The 26804-nt window shown below is 45.6% G+C and overlaps 1 long non-coding RNA gene across 1 annotated transcript; it reads left to right on the top strand.

Annotated features, from left to right (window-relative positions):
- Positions 1-14802: 14802 nt before the first annotated feature.
- Positions 14803-15732, top strand: LOC138504791 (uncharacterized). Its single transcript, XR_011279972.1, has 3 exons — positions 14803-14891; positions 15194-15253; positions 15515-15732. It is a non-coding gene; the product is annotated as an uncharacterized lncRNA (long non-coding RNA).
- Positions 15733-26804: the final 11072 nt, after the last annotated feature.

A 26804-nucleotide genomic window follows, 5' to 3' on the forward strand; every position in this document is an offset into this window, starting at 1 on the left:
CAGGACTTCTAGGCACTACCTCTTCTCTTCACAATATTTCCCATTACTCAAAAATTATTACCATCCCGTCCCCCTATTTGCCATTCCCCTTAGTCTACTCACCCATAACCAACTTGGTCCATTTGGTGCAGATTATTCACCTGCGATGAACCCATTGCCTGCTGCATTCCCAATCCTTCTCCGCTTGTCAATACCACCCCTTCTATGTCAAATTTTGACAATTCTTTCTGAACTAACTTGGCTTTCTCGATTTTCCTATTCTCATCTTTCTTCTTATTTTTCTCTTGTAATAACCGACAATGGTGCACTATCATCAATTGTATCTCAGCCCATGGCTTTGCCTCCATCCCTACTTGTTTTGTCATCTGCCTCTGTACTGGCTCAGGCAAACCCTGACATAAAATGTGGTAAAATAATGCCAGTGGCTTTTCCCACAGCTAGGGAGTTTCAAGCTGCCATTTCTCCTGAATATCTTGAATATAGGCAATAGGATCCTTCATCTTCCTTCATCGTACGTGTCATAATTGCACCCATATCTGATGTGTCAGGAAACTACCCTGTATGCCCTCCAAAAATCTGCTCTACAATTATTAAACAGCGCTCCATCATGTGCTGTGTTTTGTGCAGTCACAATTGAATAGCCTGCTCTCCTCCATATGTCATCAGCCCTCTCTCCAAGAATGGCTGTCAGGAGACCTTTTATGTCCCCTATTGCCAGTGTATTTCCTCCTGTCATTTTTTCTAATTCGTATATCCATTTCCCAGCACACTAAATCAAACTAGGGAGCTTGTATCTTAAGTTATCCTTGTCCATCTGTGGCCATGGAATATATTGCAGTCTTGTTCCCCCTTTTTCTAACAAGGGAAACTGCGTGAACCCCGTTCCATAGTCGGATCCCACTATTAGTCTATCCATGTCAGGGATAATCGTCCCTGTCTGTCTCCTTGTGGGAAATGACCATAACTTGCTTGCATATGGTGGCGACTCTCCCATCTTACTACATGTTGGTCCTCTGGGATGTTCAGGATATGTTATAGGATCTGGTGTTCTATCTTTAGGTTGTTCCAGATCAGACCATCTTACTTCCTTATCCATTTGCTGACTTCTTTCAAGGGTGCACATGCTCCCTCCTTCAGCCCCAAGACAGGACTCTCTTTCCTCGTCTGACGTGTCGAGTCCCCAACTAGTGTGACTATCATCCCTTCACCCTTATCCAAATATAGTCTGCTCAAAGATAATGGTCAACGTGTGTTACTGAACAAGTTTCCCTCCTCACTTCCTAATTGAGGTACTGGGGATCGATCACTATTCCCTCAAGTTCCATACTCGTTACCTTGCCTTAACTGTTGATAGACCTTATCGATTTTTTTCTCCATTGCTTTCCGCATCAAATCTTTCTTTTCCTAGCGCTACTCTAGATACTGCTGGCATTATTTCCTTTATTGGAAGAATCTCTTCCACTCTGTCCCATTGTATTTCTATGCTCAGCCTCATTTGTTCTTTACAAATGAGACTGGCATTGAGACCTTGCTGTCTCCTTTTGCGTTCTATTTCTTCATCTACTTCTCTTCACATTCTTGTGTCCATTCTAATTCTTTCTTCCTCTTGCCTTCATTATTCTCCTCACTGCCTCTCTTCTTTCCTCTTCATCCCTTTATTTCTGTAATCTTTCATCTCTTAATCTTTGTGCTTTTTCCTCGTCTTTCTTTCCTTTCTATCCCTTTTTTCTATCGCTCTCTGTCTATTGTCATACATTCTTTGTTTTTCTGCCTGTTCTTCTTTTTTCAGTTGCTCCTCCTGATATAGCTTCTCTTGTTGCTCGCTGCTTTTTCTTTTCTGCTTGTCCTCTTTCAATCTCTTCTCTTTTTCCTTATCTTTTCTTTCTTGTTCGCCTTTATCTTCTCTTTGCCTAACTTCCTCAATACTTTCTCCATCTATTTTGAGTAATAATTGTCCTCCAATCCATTCATTCTCTATGAGTACTATTTTGTCAGCATTATCCTTTTCTCCTTTCCTTCTCTTAATCTTCCTGTCTATTTCTGTTGATAATTTTGACAGCTCACTCTTGTTTTCCTTGTCTTGTATGATCTTATAAATCTCTTCCTTTATTTTCTTTTCCTCTAGACTATCGTCACTACTGTAAGCAGTGGTTCATATATTGGATTACTATACCCTGTCGCTGCTTTCAACTGCTTTAAAGAATACACCCCTATTTCTTCCGTAGTACCACCCTTTGCTTCAGGTGAGGTAAGGAGAGCTGAGGGCTCAATGCCTTCCCCTTTGTGCTGACTAAGCATTCACTCCTCAGGCGGCGTGTCACCTCTTTCCTCTTGGTTCATTTTCTAAAATCGCTAATCTTTTCAATAATTTCTTCCCTTTGTACGCCACGTGCAAGTATGTGGGCATGTGTTGTAATACCACTTTTGAAAATGAGGGTGATCATGTCACGCTCACCGGATTCCCACGGAGGCGCAGGTCTGGCTTCGAGTGCTGATGCTTCTTCAATGGTGAAGCGCAGGACTCTGATGATGGACAGGAAGGGCCCCTCTACTCTGGCTTTTCTGGCTCGCAGGAATATTCCCCTGTGCGTGAAAAAGGAGTATTACCTACTGACGGAATAATGCTCAAGCCTCCCACTCCCTTCCAACCCTCCTCGATACCCTTCCACGATTCCCCGTGAAGTCTCACCTTAGGGTCTGGAAGGATGAGTTCTCCATCCTGCTTCTGATGCAGGGGTGCGTTGAAACCCAGTTACTTCACTGGATTGAGGTTTGATGGGAGTTCAAAATAAGCTTGACTATTCAGGTGAGGCGCTGTAAGTGTTCTGTTGCAAGTTCAAAAGTTCAAGCTTAATAATAATGTTCATTGTCTTATTGCAGCAAGCGCTAACGCTTATGTCTTTTTCCCCTTAGGGGCCGGGGTTCGGAATGCCGGAGATATGGCGCCGACCCGAAGTGTAAGTTCTGGATGAGCGTTCAGGTAATGTCATGCATTCGCTCATTCAATGTCTTTGTCTTTTTTCCCCATTGGGGCCGGGGTCCGGAATGCCAGGAAGCAGCAGGACCCGAAATTAAATGGGAATGACCCAACAGGTAAGTCTTAGAAGGAAACTGAGCTTTTCCTATTTCCCTTCCTTCTCTCACCTTGTTTTCTTGTCTTTTCTCTCTAGGCTCTGGGAAGTGGGTGCAGATCCGGATGATCGCTGCTGAAGATGGAGGCGCCCAGGAAAGGTGGGTGAAATGCAGCGCTGCAGCGATCGAAGCGAAATGCATTTAAAATGATGTCTTCCCTTTCAGGATCGTCGGTGTGATGTCCCCGTGATGCAGCTTTAGCAGGTAAGGTCTTCTTTCTCTCCAATTCTCTCTTATCTCCCTTTGCAGGCGACCCAGGATGCTGACAGGCGTGGCTGAAGTCCACATGCAGGAGCTGACATGGTGAGCGTCCAGCTGCGAGGAGCAGAACAACGCGAAGCGTGAGTTGCTGATCGGGCATGGTTTAAATAGCTTTGGAAGAAGTTCCAGGCATGTATCCTTCCACCGATCAGGTATGTATCCTTCCCTGACCACACCCAGGTGGAAAGTAGTCCCACAGGTAAAGAAGTTCCATTCAGGCCGCAAGAGGGCCTGGATGTAGCAGCATGGTCTGCATCAGGCAAGTGCACATTAAAACACTTGAACACATGTCTAGCTTTATGAGCCTGGCGCCTAAGGCGTCAGGACAGGGGTCCAACATGAGCCTGGCGCCTAAGGCGCCAGGACTGTGTCCAAAGGGCCCCAGCTTGGGCCCGCTGGCACTTCCCTGGGGGGAATGATGCCTGCCTCTGGGGTTGCTGGGTCGGACCTGGCTCCTTGGAGGTAGGCATCATGACAGATCATGGCATAAACATTTTATCTGCCGTGCCGTTTACCTATTCCGCAATATACTGTTTGAGCTTGGGCATATGTTTTGGCAGTGTTTTGCACTGGTGCATGAGAGGAGTATCCCCCATAATGACAAGTCTCAATTGGCTGTCGATACTTACCAGACTATTAAATAAACTTTATATCTTGGTTTAAATAACCACTTTTCAACGTTAAAAAAAAAGGGAAAGAACAAATATGAGAAAGCGCCATCAATCGCTGCTCAATCCTCTTATTTCAACGCCCTGTCTATACTTTTGATTAGTGTATCTATTCTCTTGATTGGCACCAAACACTTTACTATTCTTAATCACTGTTGTGTCTCAACTCTTTTCCACAATTCTATTGCTCTCCGGTAGTTTACGCAACAAACAACATTCAGACCAGTCAAACATTGTACATTAATAAACACTATTATCACCTTATCTCTCACCTTTATTTATACCCTACATAGGGTTTGAAACATAACCTTACGTCATCCTGATTACGCGTTATATATTTCACTCTACTGTCATTGGAGTTTGAGATGTCACCTTCTAACTCCCTTGAGTCAGGACTTCTAGGCACTACCTCTTCTCTTCACAATATTTCCCATTACTCAAAAATTATTACCATTCTGTCCCCCTATTTGCCATTCCCCTTAGTCTACTCACCATTCGTTAATCGACTCGAGGCCTTCGGTATCGACTCCTCCTCCAATCTGACCACTTCGCCTTCCCTCCGCAGGGTGTCTGTGGAAACTGGGAAGGGATTTCATCAAAGGGGGACCTGCCAACTGTCTTGGTTCTTCTTGCAAGTTTGTTTCTATCAGCCTCTCTCCACAGGAAACCCTACGATGTTCCAGCTAATGGCAGAGGATGCCTGATCTAGTTTGGATCTTTTTGAACCTTCCTCCCTCAGATTGTCGTCTCTTCAGGGATACATTCGATAGGGTTGTCTCAATGGGTATCTTCTTTTGAATATACTCTCCGGTATTGGCACAACTGCTAGTGTCAAACACGGCACGATCTCAGACTTCCAACATATAGGAGGTAGGGGGCGGATTTCATGCAGAGGCATATAACTGCTCCTCTACAAGATATTAGCAAACTGAACGTGGGCATCATTACAAGTGTGCCGGCCAAGAAAATAGCGGTGCCGGTATATCCATACCAGCACTTTTTTCCGGACTAGCGTAACACCGACATCGCAAGTGACCCACCGCATCCGGCAACACCATTATATGCTGAGACATGCAGCAGCTGTGCCTGAGATACTGTATTGGCATAAGTAAGTGCACATTTCGAGGTGCACGGACATGCAATCACTGGCATGGACATGCCAGAAACACCGGCATTGTGGACCAGGCGTTAAGTGGATTCTGGTGTATAGCAACATGCCACAGGTGCTCAAAATCAGCAAAGGTGGACCCAATGGGCTGTGCCACAGCACAAAAAGACCGCTCCCACACCCCTTCCAACACCACAATGCAAGAAGTAACTGTAGCAGTACTGGAGATGGAGGCCATGCCTGCAGAGCTCAATTGAAGAGGCAATGAGACGGAGGATGCAGCAGAGACACTTGAGGAGAAGGAGGGCCATCATGGCCCAGCAAATCCCCAATGTCCAGCAGGTTGCAGCCCGCAGGCAGGCACCAATCCCTCGCGTAAGGGCTTAAGGGCCACATCATTCAACCTCAGCCCAAGTCAGATCCACACCCTATACCGGCTAGACAGGGACACCATCACCTCAGTGGTTGACCTGAGCCATGACAACCTGTCAGTATCATCAATATCTGCAGAGACAACCACCCTTGCTGGAGGTAGTGTCTGTGCTACACTTTCTGGCCACAGGCACATACCAGCACACTGTTGGTGAGCTGCATGGCATTTCGAAACCCTGTTTCTCCTCTGGGCTAGTCCAGGTGATTGATGCACTCCTTGGTAATGTACAAGACCACATCAGCCTGCCCAGGACTGCTGGCCAGGTAAATGCCACAAAAATTGCCTTCCATCTCCTTGCAGGCATGCCTAACGTCATGGGTGCCGTGGAATGCACACATGTGGAACTGATGGCCAGGCATGCCGGGGAGGTGGTGTACCGCAACAGGAAGCTCTATCATTCGCTGAACAGGCAGATGGTGTGTGATGCCCGCCACCTCATCACCCATTGCTGTGCAAGACATGCCGGGTCAACACACGACTCCATGGTGCTGTGCAACTCCACACTGCCTCGGTACATGGTACAACAAGCTGGACAGCGTACATGGCTGCTGGGTGAGTGTAACCACTAGTCCATGTGCAGTTTGAATTGGGGTGGGGGGCAGTAAACAGCATAGCATACCTGGCTGCTGGGAGAGTCTAACTACTAGGCCATGTGCAGTGTGCAAATGGGGTGGGGTAGTAAACAGCATAGCATTCCTGGCTTCTTTGAGAGTCCAACTACTAGGCCTGTGCAGTGTCATATTATGGCCCAGTATGGCAGCCATGACCAGTGGATCTGCACACTGCATGCATGTATCCATCATTACTCCCACAGCAATTTCCTGAAACTATTACAAAACCTCCATGTACGTGCACAAAGGCCGGATAGGGCAGCAAAAGGTGAACGCAGATCAAGAACAAGAGCAGGGAACATGATTACTGAACACTGTAAAACAAGCACACCTCCACTCAGTGTTGGGAGTGCATGAAATTTGCAAGTGTGTAGGTGTTACTCAATGTACAACAGAGTAGTTGCATGGCAGAGTGCAAGTCCGTGACAGGCGTGCATCCATGTATGAAAAATATCCAGTGCATACATAACCACATCTATCCTGTAGTTAAAAACGAAAGAACTACATGTGCCAGAATGCATCACACCATAGTGACAATGACAGGCACAAACACAGTGAAGCAAAACCACAACTCATGATGCACAGCCAGAGAATACTGAAGCATCCACCCTAAAAATACCTTTTTGCTGCACACATATTGGACAGGTACACTGCCTGTCACAACCAAACAATCACCCATGCATTTTGTAGAAATGCTAAATGTACCGTTGTACATGGACATATAGCTGGGATTCATTCGTAACGCATTGATGATATTTACATCCATTCCATGTGTGTCAGTTGTATGAAAAGGGTCAGAGGTCATTTTGTCTGTGAATGGCCCATGTGAATGGCACTGCTCAAACTCCCCATACGCCCCGCCGCCCCCAACGCATTCTGACAAAGTGTCGTTCTGTTAGCCGAAAATGGACATATGCTAGCTAATCTCATTTATGCTTGTGCATGTTTGTCTTCTCCAATGAACACTGTACAGCCAGTGCCAACATGAAATGACCAGTAAATTGACATGTACACTTTTGGTTGCTCTGATGCAGGTGGTGATGGGTATCCCCTGATGCCATGGATGATGACCCCCATCAGGCAGCCCCACAATATCCACAAGCAGGCATACAACCATGTCCTTGTATGTACTTGCTGCACCATTGAACAGACTTTTGGCTTGTTGAAGGCCCAGTTCCCGGTGCCTCAGCAGATCGGGGGGAGCACTCATGTACAGCCCTGAAAAGGTTGTGAAAATGGTGCTAGCCTGTGCCATGTTGCACAACATGTGCATCAGGTGCAACGTCCCACTGCCCCCCGACATGGACATGCACCCACCAGAGACTGTGGATGTCAGTGACGATGAGCTGGCTATTGAACCGCGTCACGATGGCATGGATGGACGTGTGGAGGAAGCCATTGGCATGGGCATGTGCCTTTGGTGCATGAGGGCCTGTACCAGCATGGAAATTGTCTCAACCAGGGAGGACATCACACTGTTCCCCCACCCTCACACGCCATGCCAAATGCAAAATGGCACCTGTGGCTCTGCCCTTTGACCATGCAGACCTCCTGGTGCTGGCCTGAAGACCCTACCGCATGAGCTGGGCCCCATGCAGGTGCTGTTGGACGATTGAAACAAGGGATTCCTGACGTGCCTCCATTCTAGACAGGCACCCTTCAATATTCCTGACATTGCATAGGGGTAGGGCTTGTGGGGGTTGGGGACTCATTAGGCCCATGGGACTGAGGCCCTCAGCCTCCTCATAGCTGTGGTCTGTTTCCACACTTCCTACTCCACCGTCATCCCCAATGTTGTCATCTGGACTCCTTGTGGGGACCACCTGGCAGAAGGAGTGAAGTTGCCTCCTGGTTGGGTGGTGCCTGGGGTGCAGGTGCCTTCTGGTTGGGTGGTGGCAGGGGTACAGGTGCCTCCTGGTTGGGTGGTGGCATGGGTGCATGTCCCTGCGGGATGGTGGGTGACCTGGTGGGATGCAGGAGTGTTGGCCTCTCATGTGTGCCGCAGGATGCAGTCGAGTCCTGTGTGGACGTGGTGGTGGTCGGTCGCGGCGTGGCCTGGTGAGCCAGGATGTGCTCAGATGTTCCACATCATTTGCAGATGATGTGTGGAGGTCATAAAGCAGGGCATCAGTGATGGGTGTGGATTCATGGGACAGGCATAAGTGCTAGTACTTTCAGGTGACAATGATGTGTCATGGACATGGTGGTGGCCATGGCATGTTGCACACATGCCTGTGTCGGGGATGCTGTGCGGGTGCATGTGTGGCGTGGCAACATGGTGTGTGCAGTGACTGTTGCATGGTGTACTGGTGTTTCCCGGTTTGGGTGTTTTGGGTATGCCACACAAGCTGCATGATATGGTGTTGTGGCTGGTTGTGACATGGATGTGTTACACATGTGACTACTGCCTATGGCACTTACAGCGTTGGTGCTGAATGTACAGGATGGGCCATGGTGGATAGGACCAATGGCCCACATGTATCATTGATGTGGGTAGCTGGTCATTTGCTAGTGGTGGAGGTGCTTGACACTGACATAACTTTGTCCATGTGCTAGCACAGCGGTGACAACAGAAGTTGGGCTGTGTCAGGGAGATGTGCACCTGAGTGTCAGCAGGTGCATCTTGTGAGGGTGATACAGGGGTCCTGTGTGATGAGTGAGTGGTGTATGAATGTGGTTTGGTTGCAAGGTCTATATTGAGGTGTGCAACCAGCAGGACTGTACTTGTGTTGGGCACTACATACTTGACATGTTTGCCTACTCAATTGTATACAGGGTACAAAGTGCATGATATGACATTTGGCTTATGGGTACTCACCAGCCTCGTCCGATGTCACACCTCGAGCCTCCGCTGTACCTACTCCCTCAATGGCCTTGAGGTGCAAGACGCTGCTGCATGTCTCCTCCCATGGCTGCAAGTCGGTGGGAGATGCAGGGCCGCCTCCTGTGCCCATGCCCTCGGTACACTGTGCTGACAGGAGGTTTCGCACCCTGAGACATAGATTGTCCCACCTTTTGTGGCAGTCCCTGACTGTTCTGGGTGTTGCCCCGACTGCCGTGATCTTCCGGGCCACCTCCTCCCAGATTGCCTTCTTGCACATTTGTGCCTGCCGCCGTAGGTCGCTGCTGAAAACTTCATCAGCAAGCTCGACTAGCGTGTCAGCCAGCATGTTTAATTCAGCCTTGCTGAATCGCGGCTTGCGCCTCTGTGCTGCAGGTACCCTGGCAGACATGTCTCTGGTTGATTATCTGTGCTTGGGATGTGGCTGTCACTCCTGTGCACAGAGGATTGCAATGGATTGTGTTTTGTTAATGGCCGCCGGTCCATTTCCTGTTCCGGCAATCATGTTATTTCTGGTCATGGTAATAACGGCACCGGTAACAACTGTGGCAGTGAGTCCGGTAGCGTGGAGCCGAGGGTGCCGGAATGGGGGATTATGGGGGAGTTTTGTGGTATTACTGGCATGCCAGTGCAACCATTTCCGGCATGCCGGAATGCATGTGCACGCTGCCACGAAATTAACCGTTGATTCTGACAGCAGTGCCACATGGACACGGTAGCACCGGCATGCAGGTAATTATGATTTTTTTTTCGGCATACTTGTAATGAGGCCCATTGTGTGATTTTCTTTTGAAGATGGGTGATATTCATCAATGGCTACATTTACATGCTGGTTACAGTGATTGAAGATATAGCATTCATAGTGCTGGTTTTTTTGAATGGCACATTTTTGGTTGAGGGCGGCAATGTGAGTGGCATAGGATTGTTTATCTACTGCGGTCAGAATGTTATAATCGATTACACCTCTCGCCATACTAAGTATGGCGAGAGGTGCAGTGCGGGCTGCGGGCTGCAGTGCGCTCTACAAATTCAAAAAATAAAAATAAAAAATAAGTAATTATGTTAGATAGCTCAGATGTGTTGCTGTTGACCACCACCTTGTTAAAGTCCTCAAAGTCATCAATTCTCTCACCCCATTGGAAGCCGTGAAATTGTTGCAGGTTGAGGTCAAATAGGGTTGTCTCCTCATGAAGGAGACCACCTAGTAAGTGAGCGTCACGGTCTGGTGGGACTCTGAGTGTATTGGAGCAGTGCCTATGCTTACTTAAATTTTAGATGCGGTCAGGTGTGGGTATTCATAGTACAGAAGAGTCGCCATACAGCGCCTCGATGTCCCCAGGCTGCGTGAGCACTTTAAAAATGCAAATGAGAAATGTGAGAAAACAGGTCCAGCATGGGGTCCTGGATCGCACTGCACTATGTCATGTGCTGAGTGGGGTGTCAGCTAGGCAGAGGTCACAAAGTAGTAGCAGGGGTGGCAGCATCCTTGCCAAGGCCTCCCTGCAGGTACAATGCCTGGTTCCATCTGCCAGTGTGTCATTGCAGGTGCAGGTATCGTGTCTTTTTCACCAGTTGTTCTGTGTGAAGATGTGCTGGAAGAACTACACAGAGCTTGTCTTCAAATTGCTTTAATTATTTTTGGATCTGTTTCCTGACATGGGAGGTAAATTAGCATGGGTCTCCTTCTCCAACTTGCAGTGCCTCTCCATGTGCCATGCCCTTGAGTTTTCTCCCTGCCGCCATAGGGAAGCCTCTCTGTGTCAACATGCGTTGATGGGAGTAATGAAGACAGAACACCTTCTACCTTTAGATTTTGTTCAAATGCAACACAAATGCATGATACAAAACTTAACACTGAAACCCTCACTCTGGTTGAGGCGGGTGCGTTCTGAAAGATCATTGCAAAACCTTTTGCCACAAATGTGCCATTCTGATGAGGGGTTTTAGTGTGGTACTAGAACTCTACGTGGAAACCCTGCCCGGAAGTTCTCATTTTTTGTTGTTGAAATATTTATAATGCGCACCTGACGAACTTAATCGTATCTGGTTGCAGATGACATAAGTAGCGGCCGTCCAAAACTGGGTCTGCGACCACTACTTTACCCTGACAAAAAACAGAATCTATCCATTTGTTTACCTTAGCCCAGTTAACGGTTATTTGAACAGATACGTTTTAAATGCCCTACGGAACTGATATGATTCAAAGGCCCTGATTTCCTGTGGTAGGCTATTCCAAGGTGTAGGGCCCTGCACACTGAATCTACGCTCATCTTGAAGCACACGCTTAAACCTGGGAATTTCCAAAGGCAAGTGGTAACTTCTTATGCCCGCATGCAGAGATCAGCATTCTGATGCTTGCGTACTGGCATGATTCCAGTGGATAATGCCACCTTTTCCTCCATCATGCAATGCCAACAGAAAAAGACAAACATGGCACCCACCATTGCAGATTGCATGAAGATGGTGGCCAGCACATCAGACTTACTGCACGTGTGCAGGGCGATGCAATGGAAGCAAGCAGATCCTAGGTGCCTGTGCTTCGCTCGACATACATGTTGACTCTTATTGATGTGGGAGCACTATGTTTGGAGATGGAGCACATCTGCTAAATTGTATGGTTATGAGAGTGTTAACTGTCCTCCTTCTCCGGGTGGTACATACAGGGCAAGGTAATCAAAAGCATAGCGGCATAGATCAGACATATGCATAGAATACAAGTCCTAGTTAGCCCGTGTCAGATCATTCCCCCCTCCCCCAACACAAGCCTCCCCCTGGTAGAGCGAATCGTAATAAATGAATGCATGCAGGCATGTCATATGCGCAGAAAAAGACATTGAGCTCGAGCAGCTCTAAGAACACCGTATTCATGTGACAGAGTATGTAATGTACAGCTCAAATCACCCAACAACCAAATAGATGCATTTTATATCAAATAAAAAGGTCAAAATGTTCTAGCTTGTGGGGTGTCAGCTGCTTGCATAAAACAGCTCCTTTCAAGTGAACAGAGTCTAGATAGGAGAGTGGTCCATTGATTTTTAGTTGGTGATTCTCAGATTTCTAAACCTTGCGTCATCGTGCCAATCCTCAGCCCCAAAACCGAACAACATGGATATAGGGGACATTGGGAACGTAGAGCCTTGTATATGTGAGATCTGTCTATGAATCTTGGTTCAAAAAGTGCCTATTCTAGGGCATGTCCAGAATATATGATCCATCGTGCCAGGTAGGCCACATTTCGTCCAGCACACAGTTGAATGGGTCATTTTCATACTGTGTAGACGTGTGGGGGTAAAATATACTCAATGGAGGATCTTATATTGTATCTCCCTGTTACGTATATTGAGCGATACCTCCTTGATGTCTGAGAAAAAGCTGTACAGATCCCCTATGTCTAGGGCAATGTGTGAATCTTCCGCCCGACAGCATGCCAATGATGTGTTTCTATGAAGGTTGTTCGGAGTGCAAAGCCAGTAAAATGTTTTTATTTTCAGGTAAATTGGGAGATCTCAACCGAGTTGGGCTTCACGGGTCGAGGTCTCCCTACTGCGTGAGTCGTGGTGGTGTGTGATTTAATAGTAGATTGTAAAGCTGCATATCGAAGCAAATCTGAGTCTGAGAGACCCAGCAATTGTATTGCATCCATGAACCCGAGTGGTATGGACTCATCAAATAGATCCATAAGCCTTACATGTTGCCATTCTGTACGTTGTCTCTCATGTAGTGTGTAATCTAAGACATAAAACAACAGTGCTCTAATGCTAATCCAAGCTGGAGCAGTTTGTAAGTCAATGCCCGTAATTGGTCACATTCGATGCCATTGGCTGGGAGTAGATCGTATAAGTGGGTGCTTTTGAAGTGCCATGGGCAACTTAGACATTGGAATGGCCAGGACCTCCTGTAGAGTATATGGCTGCAATGCACGTGCCAAGGAGCGCCAACTTGATGAATCTTCCACATTGAGCCAGTGTTTGGACCAACACACTTGTGCAGCTAGATGGTAGAATATCCAGGAGGGAAGTGCGAGGCCTCTGTCGGATTTGGGATCATGGAGGCTAAGTATGTTAGTTTGGGCATGGAATTCATTTTGATCATGTTTATTCTGCCCGTAAGTGAAAGTGTCAGCGGATCTCATTTTGCCATGTCGAGTTTGATCTTAGAGAGGACCAGAGGATAGTTCACAGCTATTAGATGAGCACTAATGAGAATTCCAAGATATATAATATAGCGGTGTTGGAGTCAAAATGTAGCCACAATCCCAGGGTCCCAAGGGATGTATGAGTATAGGGGTATGACCTCTGACTTCTCTCAATTTACACTGTACCCGGCGATAGGCCCATATTCTTGTAAGATGTGGGAGGAGGGTGGAGCAACAGCTAATGTACAAAATATGCTCATCACCATAAAGCAAAACCCGATGTTCCTCATCACCCCACTCATGCCCGACCAGATGATGTCTCCTCTTAGCTTATGAGTCAACTTCTTTCTGCCTGAGTAAAATACTGATGTCACCCCCTCTTTTTGGACAGGTAACCTGTTCCAATATGATAAATTTCATCTGGGCTATGCCCATGTGGTATATTCTATGTAGGGTTCACGTCCAGAAAAGTAAAAATTAGAAGGACGGAACGTAAGTCCAACATTCGAGTCTGTTCGACACATTCACCTGTGGCACAACATTTTCAAACATTTAAACATTTTATAGCCCAGATGAAACTTATCATATTGGAACAGGTTACTTGTCCAAAAAGAGGGGGTGACGTCAGTATTTTACTCAGGCAGAAAGAAGTTGAATGGATTGAGAGACTGTATTCATTGGAACCCAAAGGGATGAATAACGAATTTGATCTCACTTGTTTTGTATAATGAATTGATATTGATATTGATATTTTATTTCTATCGCGCTCGTACCCAAATGTTTCACAATTGTTTTAAATGTATTTCTGAAATGAAATGGAGTACTATTGATATCTTTTCTGATATACACACACTGAGTTTATTGTAAAACCTACTACTTTGGTTAATTCTTATTCTTCCTATTCCACAAATCAAGCTAAAGCAGATTGAACACTCATGAACTCATTGATACATTTATTTTAGGTGTTGTCATGTGACCATACTAGAACAGCACATTAGTGATTGGAGAAGGGAGACTGCCGTTTTAGCAGTCCTTCAGGTCTTACATTTAAGAATACCTTGAATGACACTTCCAATATGGATTGAAAATGGGACATATTTCCTGTATATATTCCCATTCAGCTTCGTTTTTAGGTTGTGAAATTAAGTAACTGTTTTACATTAGTCAAACAATATTTGAAATGGAGGATGACAGGTTGCCGTTTTAGCCTTCTTTGCATCTTTAAACGTCATAATTCACACTTTCAAGCGGGATTAGATTATCCGTGATGCTTTTATAGATATTTGTGGAATCACAACACCTTTGTTTATATTTTATCACATGATTGGTAACACCATCATGTGTTTATACTTGATACACAATAGCTAACTTGGATGGAATGGGAAGATCGCAAACTGTTCATTCAGACACTGATCAATATATTGCTCATTTAAATTCATTTGACTTAACATGAAAGTGTTTTTTTTGTGTGTGTATCTGCCCAGTTATGTTTCGGCTAGCACTTAAATTCAGTTGCAACTGTTACTGTACCCATTACGCACTAGTCGTTTTGTGACATCTTCGCGTGACCATATCACATGACTGAATTACGAATACGCAACCAAACACGGAAGTATTTTCAAATTTAACACGTGATGCTGGATGGGAGGCTGAATCATCAGCCGTGTTCCTGTTCCCGCATCGAGCAAACGAGTAGTGAAGGTAAGCCCTATTTCTATTTTTTTCTCACAATGGAAAATAATTGATATCATTTTCCTATAGTTGCATTATGTGACTAAATTGGATACTAATCTCATAGCGCAATGCGGGACGTGAGGCTGAATCTTCAGCCATTTTTCCCGTTCCCGCACCGACGCAGTGTTTGAATGAAGTTGGATGTCAGTTATAGCTCTGGCCACTCAATGTATGGATACTGAGTGCTGTAAGCAATGGGCAAATTGTTTGACTGTTAATTAGAAGCATTAGTTGACATTATATTTTTTCTGAAGTAGTTTTTATATTAGTTTCAGATTCGCTTGCTGGAGACATCAAGTCAACACGAGTATGATCATTTGGACTTGAAAGTAGGCATTATTTTGTTCTCATTTATGTTAAACAATTGAACAACTATTACTATTATAATGAGTAGATTTCTGAGGGATTATACACAAAGAACACAATTTTGAAACTTTTTTTATCCTTTTACAGATTAGGGAGCACCTAATTTACAGATATACCGAAAATCCCCCGTTTTGCAATCAAGTTTAATACCATGCAGTTATTCATGAGTTTTCATTCTGAATAGTACTTTGTAGTGACACACTTTCTGTCTGTTTTCCCAACAGTTGAAATTGGCAGTAACTTCTACACCTGAAGAAGGGGTCCTTGAACCCCGAAACGCATTGTGTGAAGTATTGATTGCATCCATCTCATCTAACTTCACAGATGAAGTGGCATTAAGAATGATCGATACAAAGTTGTTAGTGTATTATATGTATTACGTTTACATTCTTGAAGAAAATCCCTCTGTATAAACCCAGTTTATAAGAATGTGAACACCATGTATTGTGGGTGATGCAATTCATTTTATTTGATGTGTTATGATCTAAGTTCAATATATTATGTGTTTGATGTATACAATTCATACTGTATTCACATTTGAACAGTGAAATCATTATTTTTTGACTTGATGGAAACCAAAGTATTTTCACTTTGTGAATGTCATTGAAGAGGTTAATTCCTCGTAGAGAGTGACCAGGTCCTTTCCTCAGTGGTGTCTGGGGGTATATCATTCAAATGAGCTGCAAACCTTCAGATCACAACCCTTCTTGTGAAACACCACAATGCTGCTTGTCAGCATAGAATCTGGGAGATGATCCTTCACAGCAGCCTCAGAGAATACCCTATCCAACGTCGCCGTCAATCGGTCACTCAGTTGCTCATATAGGTCCATTGGTAAGCTATCTGGCCCAGCCGCGGTGCCAGCAGCCAGACCGTTGTTATTTCGTCCTCCACAATAGGAGTATTCAGGGTCTCTAAATCAGCAAATCAGAGAAGGGGCAACTGCATGTCCCACAAGGAAGTGTGAACCTGAGCGAAATTTCGATTTGGGTGAGCCAGATATAGCGTTTTGCAGAATTCTGCATATCGACGGGCAATGAGACTGTCACCAAACAACAAGGAGCTGTCTTTATCCTTAACGGAGTCAGTTAATTGATTGCTTCGTTTACCCTTCAGTACAAGTGCCATCATATGTCATGGTCTGTCACCGTAGTTATAGAACGTCTTCGTCCACTTCCTGAATGCTTTCAGTGCCTGTACAGTAGGAATATGTATGATTTCTGTGCTGTTTCACTATCTGAGCGTACACCCAGGGGTCACCGGTTATTGTATGTGTATGTTCAGTGTTACACATGTCTGCCGTCAGTTGTGCTTCACGGGCAGCCCACGACTTCAGTTTGTGAGCCCAATGCGATATGCACTACCAATGCAAATAGGCTTTGTACACATCCCCACATCTGTGGGCCCCATAATCCCCTGTTAGATTGACCTATCAAAAGTGAATTGTGTCCTTTCTGAGATGTCCTGCAATATCTGTATGTTTGAGGACCATCAAGTTCAACTGCCAAGAAGGGGCATGTGGGGCCTCGACTGGGAGAGAGAGTTTCAGGACTACAGGTGCGTGATCAGAGAAGAGTATCACCCTGCTGTCATATTTGTCAACCATGTACATGTTATTGGACGAGAGAAGCCAGTAGTCAAGTCTTGAATAGCTATGATGTAGTTTAGAGTAAAAGGTGAAGTCCCTTGTAGCCTCATGTGTATGACGCCAGACGTCGGTAAGTCGAAGCTCAGACATCAAGGTACGGAGGGTCGAGCTTTTCTTTTGGGTGTGTGCTGTTGAGTGTACCTTACCTTGCCTATCCAGGCTGGGGTAAAGGGTAACATTAAGATATCCACCCACCATTGTCAGCTGACATATAAAAGAGGCACAAGTTGAAAAAGTATGTGTAAAGAATCCAGGAGAGTCAGTAGTGGGGGCATACATATTAATGATCAAAATGTGCTGGTGGAAGAAACTCCCATGTAGCAGGACATAGCGACCCCCATTGTCAGTAAGGATGTTCAGAACTATAAAGGTTATAGGCTTATGAATTAAAATGGATACACCATGCTTCCAACGGTGCAGTGAGTGCACTGCCACCCGGCCCAACCTCTGGGGAATTTGGCTGATTCCGCTGCACCTAAATGGGCTGCTTGTAGTAGGACAATGCCCCCATCTAACTCCTCACATAGTTCAGCAACCCAAAAATAGAAACATTGGGGACCTATAGTAGAGCCCCAATACAGGAGTACAGTAGCCAATGTGGAACTTGCCAGAGAAGACCAAACAAGTCCTGTCGCCTTGTTACCAGTTGGAAAGCCACCCCAACATGGGGGGCATTAACCAGAATAGAACAATGGAACGGCATAACAAATGGGGGGATGTAAGATGTATCACAGTTGATGAGCTATAGCACGTAATATAATATAACATAATACAATACCACCTTCTGCAACACATGGGTGCATGTGATTGCTCTGCACCGGATGTCTGGCTCCAAAGGGCCGATAGCATGAGAAACAATGCCCCAGAAAGACAAAGAGTATGCATTTAAGCCTGCCCATCGCCTTATGGGGCAATCGTTGCATCAATCATTTGGTCTTTGCTGATGCATGGTATGATATAGTACCCGCATAAGGAGTTCAACACAGAGAGCCTGAGCTTGTACCACTTTAACATTGCGAGGGACGACATGTACAGGGGTACCCATTTCTAAAGAAACCATGTGGTCGTCTCGTCCCCCAAAAAGACATGTGCATAGCGTCGAAGTGTTACAAGAGGCACGTCATCAGTGCACATATGAGTACGTATAGGCCCCCAACCACCTGTACTTGGGGGTGGCCAGTACTGCTGCCAGCATGATATTTCTTAAGGTAGGTGCCATTCCAGCAATGCAGTCTTCATCTTTTCAGATGTGTGTCCCATTCGCAGTCAGGACCTACTGGCCCCCTAGATGATCTGCTCCCTTTGTTGTGGCCGGACATGTCCCGTTGCGTCTGCCCATCACACAAGGTCAATGAGGCTTCTGCCTGTGTTGTCGGCATATCATCAGTGAACATCAAGTCATGTTGGTGCAAGGATCGCCACCACACTTCGACAGGAGCATCAAATTAGTGCCATTGTCAATCTAAGTGGAGGCATCAAGTAGCTGGGTACTTAAGGTAATATCTGAGATTTAACCCTTTAAACGATTTGAAAATGGGGTTAATGTTCCTCCTACACTTGGAGACTCCAGCTGGGAAATCGTTAAAGATTTGTATAGCAGAGTTGTTACATTGGATCATGCCCACTGTGATACGCCTTGAGAATAGCCAACTTGTGTTGGAAATTGAGCAGTCTTGCAATGATCATGCGTGGGTGCTTGTCTGCAGCTGATTTTGGTATCGGAGCCCTGTGTGCTCTGTCTATAGTGGCATTTCGGGGACTAGTACATTTCAGTTGTTCCTGAAAGAAGGCATACAAGAATCCTTTCATATCTTATCCCTCGGTGTTTTCAGGGACTCCCATCAGCCGAAGATTATTGTGCCTGGACCAGTTTTCTTGAACTTTGGCCTTGGCCCCTAAGCGCTGCACTTCTTTGATCATTGATCAACCTCTGCTGAGAGGGACTCGAGGTTGTCCTCCAGGGAATTTATACGTTGTTTATTTTCTGTAGTGCACTCTGCTTGCGTTTTGAGCCGGCTATTAATGACCTTTAGCTCCTTCATGATATCCTCCACCATACTGTTGGTTTCCTGCATGCGTTATTCAATGTTTTTCATCTCTGCGAGGACCGCGTGTAGCTATGACGGGACATCCATCTTTGCTATCCTTCTCAACGCTCTACGTGCTTCGGTCCGGGATTGCCTCTCAGTGGTGTGCTCTGTCTCTGACTCTTAGATATTCACAAGCATATCCTATGAAGCCTATGATCCAGCTATGGTAGCTAGTGTGAGCTCAGTTAACGGATAGGGTGACTCACGTGGGCAGCTCCAGCCACACAGGATGTCAAAGTCAACATACGGTGGTGCAAAGGCCCAGTCTCATTTGGCTAAGTGAGCACAGCAATTGGCATTTGCTGACATGCATCATACGGGGCTACGTTTAGGTGCATAACTTTATATCTTGCAGGGTTGACAGCCAGCTATTAGGCCCCAATAGGGCGTATCCGCAGCAGGTGTGCATCAGACTTTAATTATGTATGCAGAAGGGCCTCCAGTGTGTCTCGAGGTGCACGGCTGCTGAGCTAACCCCACATGATGGCGGAGCGTGGTGTGTTCTGATACCTAAGCAGGGTTGAGAGCCGCCATGCATCACAGAGCTGAGTAGTCAAACGCTGTGTGCGCTCTAAATCACCTGCTGGCCGCAAAATTATGCTGTTGAAATCCCACCTACACGGCAGGTTTGACCGAGGGCCACTAATCACAGCGTTGGAAGAAAGCAGCTTCTGTGGTGCCAGACCACTTCGGGAAACGCCTCTGAACAGGCGACACCAGGGTTGTCTCCCACCATTCCGAGTCTTCATGTCAGGACTCACTCTTCCAATGATGGTAACAGGCACTTTGGCAGTCCTCCCACTTACAGTTGGTCCAGGCTCAGTAATGGTGGGTGATTCTGCAGAGCGTGCCAGAGTGGTGGCCCCCCATAGCACTGGGCTGCTCATCCACGGCGTGCTGCACAGAGACAGCTTCCTGCGGCCAGGAGAACTGAGCCTTCGCTGCCATTACAGGGTCTAATGGCAATGAATCTGAGTCCAGACTCTGGGAATCATTGCGCCCTGGGGTGCGCAAGCCATGACTCCGATCACGGGTGGTCACATACGTATCGCAACAGGTGTAACTGGAGCAGGTCTGCATATCAACGACGGAGCTCCGGCAAGCTGGGGCCATCTTGCTCGGGCCCACGAGTGATCCCCCCCATAAAGCTTTTTTTTCTTCTGAGAATAGAGAATCCATTATAATATCTGTTTCAATCCTTTTCATTCACTTTTGATGCATTTTTCAATTAAGAGAAAATGGATGATACATTGTGAAAGGGTGAATGGCGGACTGCTCTGATATTTAATTCGTTGAAGTTATCAGCGTCATCATCAGTAATAACCGACCAATTAGAGCACATCTGATTATTTCCCTAGGCATTTCTCGAATTGTATGAGTTGATTTCTGGATTTAGTACTGACAAAAAAACTGTCAGATGAATCCTCTAGCAAGCTCAGTGTAGTCACAAATGGGTTCGTTTTGTCAGTGTGGCCCAATCAGTGATTCTGAAAGCTAAATTTCCCTTGTTTCACAGTTGGGCAGAAAAATATCAAACTCACTCTACATCACTGCATGTATCTGTGTGTGCTGGTGTGCTTTTTGCAAGGCAGGCGAGTAGAAACTCGGGAGAATCAGAGTGTTTGGCGCTTGAAGAGGCAGGAGAAATACCTCAGAACTCTGGCCAATTAGGGATGGAAATTACCACAGGCAAGTGTATAGCAACAGTGTAGGTTTACATACTACTACTAAGCGTGAGGCCCTTACCCCTATGTAAGGCCTAAGTAGAGTTAAGGAATTAGTGTTGAATGCTGTGGAGGGCTGGGTGTGCATTATGTGTGGGTGGAGGGGGAGCACACGTGCATTTTGGCAGAGGAAAACGCCAAGGCAGTATTATGTTTTTATGCCTTTTGTAAACAGGGACAAGGCCAAAGCAGTGTTAGGCAAACATCCATTTTCTAGTCTGGGTGGACGGCAAAGGAGTGAGAACCACACATACGTTTTTTAGGGTGAGAATACCAAGGCAGTGGGAATCAAACATGCATTTAGAGGCAAAGAAGAACACTCAAGTGGTGTTAGGCACACATGGCTTTTTGTAGGCATGTACGAGGCAAAAGCAGTGTTAGGCAGACATGCATTCTGTGGGCTGTGCATAGTGCCAATGCAGTGAGAACCGCATATTCATTTTGTGGGCGGGGATTATGCCAAGACAGTGAGAATCACACAAATGCGTTTTATAGGCAGAGGTGAAAACCAAAGCATGTGTTAGACACACATCCATTTTGTAGGCATGTAGAAGGACAAAGCAATGTTAGATACAAAAGTATTTTGTAGGATTTTGCGAACGCTAAGGCATTAAGAACTATACATGCATTTTGTAGACAAAGAAAAACAACAAGCTAGTGTTAGGCACACGTGTATTGTGTGGGTGCAGGAGAAGGCCAAAGCAGTGTTAAACTCACATACACTTTGTTGGTGCAGAAGAACATCAACGACGTGAGAACCACACATGCCTTTTCCAAGACAGTTTTAGGCACTTGTGTATTTTGTATATGGAGGAGAAGGGCAAAGCAGTGTTAGGCACACCTGCATTTTATAGGCAGGGGAGAACACCAAAGTAGTGAGAACCACACTCGTGTTTTGTAGGCGGGGAAAAAAAAGGTAGTTGGAAGAACATGTGCTTTGTTCGGGGAAGAGAATGTCAAGTCAGTGTTAAACATACATATATTTTGTAGGTGGAAGAGAAGGCCAACTCAATGGGAAGCACATGTGCATTCTGTAGGAGGTGGTGAATGCCAAGGCAGTGGTAGGCACACATGCATTTTGTAGGTAGCCGAGAATTCTGTGGGTGAGTTAGGCACATGTATGTGGTGTAGGCTAAGGATAACACCAAAGCAGTGTGAACCCCACATGCAGGTTCTAGTCAAATGAGAATGCTAATACAATGTTAGGCATATATGTATTTTCCAGCTGGAGGATAAGACCAGAGCAGTGGAAAACCCACGTGCCTTTGGCAAGAGGCACAGAAGACCACAGTAGTGTTAAGCACACGTGCATTTTATAGGCAGAATAGAACATCTAGGCAGTGTAAAGGACACATGCATTTTGTTGGCAGAGGAGCTGGCCGAAGAAGAGAGGACCACGTGTTTTTCTTTTGTAGTTGACCACGAAAGCAAAAGTAGCAATAAACCATGTCCATTTTGTAGTTTCATGGCTGTTAACAGATGCATTTTGTACGCAGATGAGAACACCAAGCTAGTGAGAAACATATGTTTTGTTTTGTAGCTGGAGGAAAGGGACAAAGCATTGTTCAGTGCATTTTGTAGGCAGAGAATGCATGTACTGCCTTAAGACCCACAAATGGGCATTGTAGACTATGGGGAACTCTAAGGTATTGTTAGGCACATCTGCATTTTCTAGGTGGGGAAAAGGTAGTGTTAGGCACACATGTATTCTGTTGGAAGGGGAACTTCAAAGCAACACAAATCAGCAACGCGAATCATGAACGTGGATTGTCCGTTGGAGAACATCAATGCGTTGGGAACCAGACGTGCATTTGGTAGGCAGAAGAGAATGCCAAAGCAGTGCTAGGAACACATATATTTTGTAGGCGTAAGAAAAGTCGAAATCTATGTTAATCGCATGCGTATTCTGTAGGTGGGCAAAAGGCCAAACCAAAGTAAGGCACACATACTTTTTGTAGACAGTTGAGAATGCCAAGGCAGTCTTAGACACACACATGCATTTTATACAGGGGTCAAGCCCTAAAAATAAAATATGGGGGGACTCATTAACATACGCAATGGGATGTGACGTCGCCATACATTAGCATATCATGACGAAATATGCACATTTCATTCACTTGGCTTTGCATTACCATCCAAATCAACATACACACAAAACCAAGAGAAGATATTGTCTTCTAATAGGGTTTGAAAATGTTGTACAGTGTGCACGCTTTAAACCCCAAGAATGAATGCCAGTGCTTTCCCTGGAGAGTGCAGTCCTGAAGTGTGACTTTTCACCTTCAGTTGTTTTATTTGTTCTCCAGGTTATATGGTATAGTCCTATACCTGTGAACCTGGTTCGAATCCCCAGGTCGTGCTTAAAATCATAATTCGAAGAAGACTGTCTTGTTTTATACACAGCGTCTAAAATACCATGGGGGACGGTGTGCCTGCCCTCTGAATAAGTGAGGGGATACCGTCCAACCATGCATACCTTCGACTTGAGCCCTGATTCATAGGCAGAAGAGAAGGACAAAGAAGGCAGAACCACATGTGCATTTTGTAGCTGGAAGAGAAAACCAAAGCAGTGAAAACCCCATGCGCAGTGAGAAGACCAACCTATTGTTAGATATAGATGCATTTTATAGGAAGAGGGGATCCCCCAGAAAGTGTTAGGCACAGGTGCATTTCATTGGCAGAGAAGAAGTCAAAAGCAAGAGGAAAAAGCCAACGCAGCTTTAAGCACATGTGTGCTTTGTAGGTGAAGGAGAAAGCCCAGGGAGGTTAGACAGGTGTACGTTTTGTAGGCAGAGAAAAAGATCAAGGAAGTGCAAGGTTTGTTCACATAGGAAATGGCCTTAGAAGGGAGACCATAAAATGCACTTTTTAGGCTGGGAAAATGCCAAATCAGTGAGAACTCCACATTCATTTTGTTTGTGGAAAACAGCAACGGTGTGTTAGGCATGCCTGGGCTTTCATTGGCAGGGTTGGAGGCCAAAGCAGGGAGAACACTTCTGTTTTGTAGGTGGGTAAGAAGGCAAAAGCACTGAGAATCCAATGTGTATTTTGAAGGTGGGGGAAATGCTAAAGCAGTGAGAAGCCCACATGCATTGTGTATATGCACGTGAAGGCCAAATCAGTTTTAGAAGACACAGATGATTTTGAAGGTGGAGAAGAATGACAAGACAGCGTAATGCACACTTGCAATTCTTTAGTGGAGGATTGCGCTAAAGCACAGATAACCACAGATGCATTTTGTAGGCGAACTAAAACACCAAAGCCGTGTAAGTCATAGTACATTTTGTAGTCTGAGGGGAATGCCAAGGCATGGTTTGGAGCACATGGGCTTTGTGGGGACAGGAGAACACCAAAGCAGTGTGAGGCACACATGCATTTCACAGGCAGGGAGAAGGTCAAAGCATTTAGAACCGAACATGAATTTTGTAGGTGGAGGCGAATGCCAAAGCAGTGAGAAACAACACGTGTTTAATAGGTGGATGTTAGACACCCATGGATTATCTAGGCAGAGGACAGCTGTGACAGCGGGAACCCATGTGCATTTTGCCGGTGTAGTAGAGTGTCAAGGGAGGTTGGGAAATCTGCTTATTGTAGAGTTGAGATGAATAAAATGAACGTCTGAATTGGCTGAAGTACCCAAACATTGGAGGGGATATGTTGTTTGGCCCATGGCAGAAATGTATCTGTTATGCACTTGTAACCTTCTACCGCAGTGGCTGTGTGCATAAAGAGAAGCCCAGATAGTATGCAGGCTGTGCACCGGCCAATGCCATGTATCACTTGCTGCAGAGCTCTTCCTTTGCAAAGAACAGGGGTATCTCTCTAAAGCAAAACGGCGGTATTGGGAGGAAGTCTAATTATGTGTGGACAACTGTCACACTTACATTTGGCTACAGAGGATGCATTTTGGAACAAAAGAGAAGGAAGTTGAGTCATGACAACAAATTAACATAGATTAAGGAAAAGCTAAACACAAAATGTTCTCTCAACAACACTTTATTCTGAATGTTCTCAAAGGAATAGATTGCTAAACGTTGGAAGACAAGAACATGAACAGAAATAAGTTGAATCTTTCTCCGGACACTGGTTTTGTAAGGGCTACTTAGTCCTACCCAGAGTGAGTTTCGGGGTGGCCTATTACGTCAGTGTCATTGAGGTGAGACGATGCCTAAATAAGGGGTGAAAGCAAAGTTCTCAAGTCCTTTATCAAGCCTAGGTCTGGCTTCCTTCCGATGTCTTGAGATGTCCGATTAGGCATGAGAGATTTGTTTGGAGATTGGCCGACAATAAACGTAGTTCTCCTTGAGGATTGTTGGTGTTGCTCTCCATCACTCGCAATCCTTGGGCACTTTCTTCCTGCTTTTTTAGCAGTAGCATTTAGATGGTTTGAGCACACTGGGGAGTCTTGCAAGGCTGTCATTTCTGGAGTGCTTTGTGCTTGCTAGGCCTCTACCAGAGTAGTGGATTTGAGCTATACTCTCACAAATGTGTTGTAAGCCGATAGGTTGCTACCCCTGAAATTCCACTGACTTGCTACTAGGCCTCTCACCACCTTCCTTTCCCAGGCTTCCTGTTCTCTGCTTGACCAGTCCGCACTACCTCTGGACACCCTGCCATGTCTCCTACCTAAAGGACAATCGTCTAAACACACAGGCTCCTCCTATCTGTCTGCTTCCTTCAACTGCATCTCCTTGCTGCTCCATCATTTATTTATTCATCGGATTTGTAGAGCGCGCAACAGCCCGCGGGCATCGTGGTGCTTGTTACAGACAATTCTTAGTTACAGATAAATGAACATTTGCAATGTACAGTAAGGTTGCTATTGTTACAGAAGGTTTATAGTTGCAGTTAAGTAAAACAGTCGTAATTTACAGTACTGAAAGTGAGGTTGTGAGTCAAAGGCAAAGAATGAGTTTTCTGATTTAGTGTCTGTAGGTAGTGTTCCAGAATTTGCCGGCAATGTAGGGAAAACCTAGCTCACCAGCTTTGGCCCTATTGATTCGTGGAATGTGAAGTTGGTTGGTGTATGTTGTCCTGGTGGGTCGTGTAGAGGAGGATTTGGTAATTGTCTCTGAAAGGTATGATGGTGCAGAGAGAATGAGGCATTTATGTGTGAGGGTTAGGATTTTGAAAGTGATACACTCTTTGACCGGGAGCCAATGAGCTGATTGTCTGGCCTGGGAAATATTCTCCCTTTTTGGGATGCTTACAGCTGCACGAAGTGCATTATTCTGCATGACTTGTAATCTTTTTAGGTTTTTTTCAGATGTACCTGCTAATAAGGCAATGCAATAGTCTAATTTAGCACCAATAGTTGCTCTAGCTATTGATAGACAATTGGGTTTCGATAAGTATGGTTTTATGGCGTTTATGAGCTTGGTGGTGTGTGTGGATGAGGATGTGATAGCGCTGACCTGTCTAGTCATGGATAGTGTGGAGTCTATGTAGACCCCCCAGTGTCTTCACAGAAGTAGACACAGGGATGATCGTATTATCAGTGGTAAAATTGGAGTACACTTTATCAAGTTTGACTAGAGTAGTTTTTTGACCTAGTATAATTATTTCAGTCTTATCCCCATTGAGACAAAGGCCATTGACCGCCATCCAGGCCTGGATGGTGGTGTAAATTGTGTGAAGTGCCTTGGCGTCTTTGTGGTATGAGCCAGAGAGAGGTGAGAGTACCTGAGTATCATCAGTGTAATTCGTGTACGTGATACCAAGTGAGTCGAGCTTGTCCAAGAGAGGGTTCGTGAAAAAGTTGTACAGTGTGGGTGCTGTGCAAAATCCCTGTGGGACTCTGCAGTGAATAGTGGTGGGGATAGCGTTGGCTATGTGTCATGATGCCTACCTCCAAGGAGCCAGGTCCGACCCAGCAACCCCAGAGGCAGGCATCATTCCCCCAGGAAAGTGCCAGCGGGCCCAAGCTGGGGCCCTTTGGACACAGTCCTGGCGCCCTAGGCGCCAGACTCATGTTGGACCCCTGTCCTGGCGCCTTAGGCGCCAGGCTCATAAAGCTAGACATGTGTTCAAGTGTTTTAATGTGCACTTATCT

Source organism: Ambystoma mexicanum, chromosome 11 (assembly GCF_040938575.1).
Source record: "Ambystoma mexicanum isolate Mex_15411 chromosome 11, UKY_AmexF1_1, whole genome shotgun sequence".
Lineage (NCBI taxonomy): Eukaryota > Metazoa > Chordata > Amphibia > Caudata > Ambystomatidae > Ambystoma > Ambystoma mexicanum.